This window comes from Mugil cephalus, chromosome 21 (assembly GCF_022458985.1).
Source record: "Mugil cephalus isolate CIBA_MC_2020 chromosome 21, CIBA_Mcephalus_1.1, whole genome shotgun sequence".
Lineage (NCBI taxonomy): Eukaryota > Metazoa > Chordata > Actinopteri > Mugiliformes > Mugilidae > Mugil > Mugil cephalus.
The window spans coordinates 6,396,179-6,403,453 of record NC_061790.1 but is presented as its reverse complement, the minus strand read 5'-3'; the positions used below and the strand labels follow the sequence as shown (position 1 = coordinate 6,403,453).

Sequence of the window (7,275 nt, the reverse complement as noted above, 5' to 3'; positions counted from 1 at the left end):
AGTCTGTAACTCCTCAGGTCACTACATCAGCTGCAAAATAGAAAAAAATAAGTTAATCTGGTAAACTATAGTGCCTTTTTAGGGTACATTAAATCATATATGACTATAAATGAACACAGTATGAATTAAAATGAATAAACAGATAGGAATAATACAGGATATTTAAATGTGAATGAAGACTTGTCAAGAGTTTTCTCTTAATTAACACAGTTATAATTAAGGTCCATCAACTCCGTGCGAATATTTTAAGTTTTAAATTTGGATTTCACATAAACAAGCAAAAACTGACTGTTAAATGCTTGACCTCCCAAATCTAATAGCACAGTGGTTAAAATTTAGTCATCCCTAATGGGGAAATTTCACTTCTTGTATGTTCCTGAACCAAAGAGGCACTGCTGGGATTCGAACCCAGGATCTCCTGTTTACTAGACAGGCGCTTTGACCAACTAAGCCACAGCGCCCTTCCCTTCCTGCAGCTCTGTTTAAAACTCAGGACACGTGCAAACAAGCTCTGCTAATAATTTTACGATTTGACATGAAAAATTTAAAGCCTAAGCTGTTAGAGTCTAAAAATTTGATGTAAAGCAAACAATTTGAAGCACACTGACCAAGTTATGACAGCTGATTCGAATTCCCTTTGTAATCACCAACTTGGAAAACTAAGCTATATTAGTGCTCCCAGTATCAGGCCTATCTGTTCAGCTTGGATTTGTTTGAAATAAAACCGATAGAACAAAAAGAAGACAACCAGGAATACAATAGATTAAATTATATTCAACTTTAGTGTGGTTACACATGTACAGGTAGGTACAAGCAGTAAGTGCATGTAGCATAAATATTGTGTTAAATAAGCTGTCTGATACAGGTTGCTTTGGACAATATTTACAGATGTCAGTAACTACTAACAGCAAACACCTGTGTATAAAGTCAAGTTTCTGACATATATTACCTCTTCATAATACGTCAGTGAAACATCTGGTCATTCAAAGAACAATTTTGCAGCACATTTAACACACTCCCATCGACATCCTGTCCACCATATGCGTCCATTGTTCAGGAGAGAGTGCTTCATCATTTTGAGCTGAAAGTACAACTGAGTCTTTTGTGTTATCTAAGAGATGCTGGAAAGACTGGGACCCACAGCTGTGGGGACCGTTTCATAACTACCATAAATATAGTGTCAGCTGTCTGATCCCAGTCGACTCCAACATTGTTCATATCTGTCAAAGTGTCTTTAAAATACTGGTCCTGACCTCTGTCCCTACGTATGTCTCTAAGGGAGCCCCGTGTCCTGATTTACTGATGACAGCGACGTTCGCTGATGTAGGGTGTGTAGTTTGAGAATACACACACAAAAAAAACCTCTTGTGAATCAGTTCAAACAAATGGATGTAGGTAAAGTACATTACAAGTATAACGTCCTAACTATTTATGAGATAAGTTGGAATACCTTTGAGTAACCTTGATGTAACTCCAGTTATATGAGAAAATGAGACAATTTAAGCACCTCATGAATTATTATCATTTTCCATTCAATATAAATCTATTCAAATAATCCACAGGTCCAAATATTCACTTTTTATTTCAAACATGTGCAGCAGTAGTGCTGGAAAATCGTAGAAAGCCTGTGTTAGAGGAAATAACACTCCCTACCAGTAGGGGGCAGTAGTCTGTATTCATCATTCAAAAAGGAAAGTTTGGGAAAACTAGCTAGGAAGCTACGTAACTGACCTCTCTTGAATCATGCAGATCAATTACTCTGCAGTTTAACAATTAATATCGACCATGTTCAGATGGGATGAGGATGAAAAACCACCTCCGAATTTTCGCTTACTTTCATCAGATCCATCTTTCATCCCCCACTGACACAAGCCCATGCTGTATTTTCTGAAAAGCTGCCATCAGATGTCCGACTAGTGGCAGCGTTGCAGGACACTCGGCCAAAACCATGGTCACAGATGCTTCTCAGAGGCCAACAGTCGCCTTGGTGCTCTGAATCAAACCCACCTACCAGCATTATCTACAGTGGGATACGTGATAATTGATTGTTTCATGCATCTATCTGGCTGTGAATGTCAATGCATGTTCATTAATTATAATTAGAGATGCTGTTTTACCACTGACTTGTGTCTATGAAGCAGTAGATTGGTTAAAATCTTATTATAAGATTTAGAGAAATTAAATATTCAGTAAATAAAAATATGCAATTTGCAGCTGCCTTTAAAGACACACTACTTTTATTCCGACACAATATTTTTAACTTCCAGCTCTCTGTGTTCTGAGCCCCTCAGGCAGGACAGACCTGCAGCGCCGCTCTTAACTTAAAGCAGACTGAAAACAGAAACAGTACCACAAATGTTTCCCAATGGATGCGCCTGCTTTATCGAAAGACTTCAAAGAATCCCACCGCCTCGCTGCGAGTCAGGGGTCAGCGTTCACTCTGAGACTCTCTCCTAGATTTATTTTATCAGGCCTCATAAATCAGGCTGGATTATAAAAGATACTGCACATGCAATTCTCCCCGGAGCTCATGCACATTTGCGGGGAAAGAGAGCTGCATGTCATAGCTGCATAGTTACCCTGCCCAACTGATTGCTTTACAGTTTTGACTCATGAGGTGGAAAGACCTGGGATTTGTCTGTCACACACACTGGTCTCTGTTTCCCATCAGCCACATACATATCTCTATATGGAGGAATCCTCCAGTCGGAGGAATGCGGCGTTCCTCCCCTGGGTATCCGACGAGAGGCGGGTGCTTATACACTTCGCACGAGCGCTGAAGTCTGTATCATGTGGTGTACAGAGACCTATCCTCTTGAGGACATAATTGCCAGTGATAAGAGGTTCATGCTCTGCAATAAGTGTAGTGTAAAAGTGTAGAGTTGACCTTTGCAGGAGAAAGGATCAGGGAGGAACGTCCGTGCAAAAACATCAGCTGCAAGGTGGCAACCCACACATGAGATAATTGTAAAAAGTAGTGAGAAATGAGATGAATGATGCGAATCCATTGCTCTTCTCATACTGTAAAAGCAAATGGTTTCTGCAACAATATGTGAAGCGCTGAGCCTCCAAACCTCACTTTGACCTGCACAGTAAAACTTGTACAGGAATGTCCTGACGCAGAAAACTAAAGCGAACTACCGTTGTCATCCATCATCCAGCTCCCTCCCTCTTTGATCTCCGACGCTCACCGAGTCGTCTCAGGCTCGCGTCTGTGACAGATGGAGCTAGCAGGCGGAGTATCAACTGTGCGGCGAGTGCGGTTTCAAAAGCGGCGCAGGACATCGGAGAGGCCTGTACGTTGCATAACGGCACGTGGTGGATCAGTGACAAAAGGGAGCGCATTTAGGCCTGATGGCTTGTTTATTTTCCCCCAGATCTGTGCTTTACGGTGGGGTTGTGAGTGAGGAGAGATAAATCGCTTAATGGTTTTCCTGGAATGCAAAGTTCACAAGGAGGCTTTGGCCAAAGCTGATTTAGGCTGATAAAAGAAAAACTTGTCCGCTTTATTCTTTGTTTTATAGTTCAGCGGTCAAGGTTTGTCTCATTCTTGGAGCACTCCAAGAAACACTCAAACACATTTCTTTCCAGCAACAACAACCACGTCTGATTGATGAAACCAAATACGGGTGTATCATAAAGGTGGACGAGGAGCCATCCTGGTTGCAAGACCTCTTCACAGACTAAATGATGCAGATAAAATCTCATTTTGCATAAACTACAACTACTGTCTCGTGTGCATGGCATGAACAGAGAGAAACAAACAAAAATGAACAAAGCAAGCTTTTACGCCGACTGCTAACACAGTAAGTTCCTGAAAAACAATACCAAAACAGTTTTCCATTTCCTCTGCGCTGTGCCGTTCATTAATCCCAGCATGGTGTAGCTCACCGGTTGTCAGTTAAACAGCTGTCACTTAGCTTGGTTGCTATAATAAAAACAGTTTCACACTGTTTAATTAAGGTACATACAGATTTTTTACCATCAAACTCTGCCCCATACCTGCGTGCAAACCATGCTACCTTTGTAGAACATCACATTTAATAAGCTAGCTTGCACTATTGTTGAAATTTGCACATGGATAATGTGGACACCTATGTATGTGCTGAGCACAGGCTGCACAGATACCTTAAATAAACAGATTTTGCTGCAAACATGTGACTTATTGGATTTAGCCTTTAAAGGAACAGTTCTGCGCTTTAGATACGCACTTATTTGCCTGTGCCTTGACTCACAGCTGGAGCACATCTGCAGCTTGTATAAGCACAACGCCTCACTGTAAATGATTAACAACACTGTTACAAAATATGTAGCTCCTTGATAAACAAACATCAAGAGGTTCAGGGATGAGTACATACACTTTTGTCGGTCCATCAAATATTACGTGAGGGCAAATAGAAAGTAGCATGTTTTATTTACACATGCAATGCATGTATTCGTCTGTACAGCTGCAGCACCTGTGGCTCATGGGTACTGTAGTATTTAGACTCTAATAAAACAAAATACACAATCATTCAGAAACAGAAACAAGGCAGACTTTATTAAAAATTGTGGCCACTAATATGTGAGGGAATTGTCCCTATGAAAACGGAAAAAAAATAGTAGTTTTAAGTGGTATTTTGACTTTTTATAGTTTCCTGAAAAAAACGATTTAAAAATGTTGATGACTCATCCTGCGCTTGGGGGCGTACACTAATCTTTCATGCCCCTCCCTCTGTGGGCATCTCCCCTTCACCAGCGACACCGACAACTTCAGCTCTCGAAAAATAAGTGGGCGGAGTCTGGTTAGAGTTGACCAATCAGAGCAAAAATGGGATGGGGGTGGATGAGGCCTCCGTAGCTTCCTCTTTCCATAGGAAATACGTAAATTGTCGATTATTACGACATAATGTTTAATATATTGTGGTATTACAGAATTTTTTGTGTAGCCAAGCATGTTGACTTCTTAAAATCATGGAAATGCTGCACAGAAGTGTGCCATTACCTTTAGCTTTAGAAGTGCGACAAACTCTATTTTTGAACATAAGACTGAGCAAAACTAATCAAGGCATAATCGTATAAATATTCTGATAAGATGTATTTATTTTTTTTAAAGAAAACGAGGGCAAACTGTTTCCCAAACTTACTTTCCATCTCTGCTTACAGTCAGTAGATAAGGACGTTATCACGTCACCCTCAAGGTCAACAGCAAACGCTGACAAAAGCAACAGCCTAGAGCGCACATGCACCTCTGGGATACCCCGAGTCAAATGGGAGATTACAACTCTCTACTGGTGTGGAACCGTCTTGACTAATGTAAACATTTCTCATGCTCTTTGTGAAAAAGCTGACAAGTTGCAGCTGGAACGGAGAAAAGCTGATCTTCAAGGCTCAAGGGGTCAAACTATAGATGTAATAATGAGTTAAATTATTGCAGATTGGAGAGAGAAAACGAGAGAGAGGAGGAAGTAGGAAAAGGGAGTTCTGATCTTTCACCATCATGAATGAATGAATGACTGCAGAAGTTGGACCTAAAATCCTCCCACTCTTTTTAAAGTTACCACTCATTGAAAATAATAACAATAAAAAAGCTGCACTGTGACTTCATCCGTTGAACAAGCCTCCTGAGCCTTGCCAAAAAATTAGTGCACAACGCTGCAGCGCGCATTGATTGAATAATTAGTCAGCGCACGTAGATTAGTCTGCACAGTTTCTGATATCTCTCAACATTTGGAAGTAATTTCCCAAAGGGTCTGGGAAAACCCTCTCTGCTCTCGGCTCCAAGACAAACAGAAACGTGTTGCTGGCAGCGATTATGCGCTCAGCTCGTTCATAAAGCTCCCGGCCCTGAATGGAGGACCTCTGGACCCGAGGTAGTTTGATGTAGAGGATTGTCAGATCGTCACCACACTCCACCCTGGGAGCCACTTACTGGATCAGGACCAAGGGGCCGATCGGAGCCGAGGTCGGCTTGGACGGTTTCCAGTGGGAACGAGTGACGAGTGAAGACAAATGACTTGAACTGTGAAGTAACTTGATTAGAGTAACACATATTGTCTGCGGGGGTCATGCTGTGTGAGGAGTGACGACGTGCAGGATTTCTTAAAGCTTTCTGAGACAAACAAGCAGCAGTGGACTTTACTTAAAATATACAGTTTTGGATATTCTGGTGAATTTTGATTGTCTGTACCTGATGGGTTTGTTCACCTGTACACATGCTTCAAATGTACGTGAAGAGAAAATTATGACACAGAGAAACAGAGAATTTAGCTTTTATTTCAAGAAATTTGAACGCAAACAGCTTACAAAAGTGCAATTCTTCTTCTCGTCTGCATCGTCTGGTTAGATTTTAAACTGCATCATGTTGTCTGTGTGCAACCTTCACTTGAATCCTCGTGAGTATAAATCTTCCCCAAACACTATTATGCACTTGTAAGTACTTATGAGGATGTTTTTTTTAATGTACAGCATTTTCTAAGAATTACAACCACCCCTCCTACTCAGAAATATTCAGCTCCTCATGCATGTAATGTCATTCATTATCTTTTTATGCACCCGCCTCCTCTACTGAGGGTCACGAGGGAGAATAATCCATAAGTACTTTAAGAATCCCTTACAGTACGGTTACAGTCGAGTCTGATCTAATTTTGACAAAAATAACAGCAGCTTGGGCGTCATGCATGTGCGTTTTTTTTGTATGAACTGAAACTTTTAAATATTTTCTTTAATATTTGATAAGTGGACTTGAACAGCATGATTTACGTGTGATCTCCTTCATAATTATACATTTTTTTACGCACAAAACGTGTAAAACACTGAACAGCTCAATGAAAAGATCAATTTACCTCGACTGTGCTTCTTCTTTTCTCGTCTGTGTTCTCTGAATGTTGGACTTTAATGCAATTTATATGAAACTGCAAGTGCATCAGAAAAATATATAAAAAAAAGGCTTCGCTATAATAAAGAGGAACATTGATCAGCAGAAACTTGAAAACACTGTAACTTGGTGGAAGCTCTTACGCGTCTTCCGCTACTACAGACACTGAAGTTGGTCAACAAACACAACGTTGACAGTGAATAATGAGCGGGAAGGAGCGCTCATTAACTCTTCCTCCCGCGTCCTCTCGGTGGCCCGGTGTCATTATGTTTGCTGTTTTGCTTCGTCCCCCTCCGCTGTCCACGGAGGAAACCCATCCCTCCTGAGCAAAGTGCACGAGGGGGGTGTTCCCCACGGAGGCCCCACTCCGCTTCCCCGCCATTGGCCGCCGCCAAAGCTGCATCAGTTTAAAACCAGAC

At 41.3% G+C, this 7,275-nt stretch overlaps 1 non-coding gene across 1 annotated transcript; it reads right to left on the bottom strand.

Annotated features, from left to right (window-relative positions):
• Positions 1-387: 387 nt before the first annotated feature.
• Positions 388-461, bottom strand: trnat-agu. The gene has a single exon. It is a non-coding gene; the product is annotated as a tRNA-Thr (tRNA).
• Between the last annotated feature and the right edge of the window lie 6,814 nt (positions 462-7,275).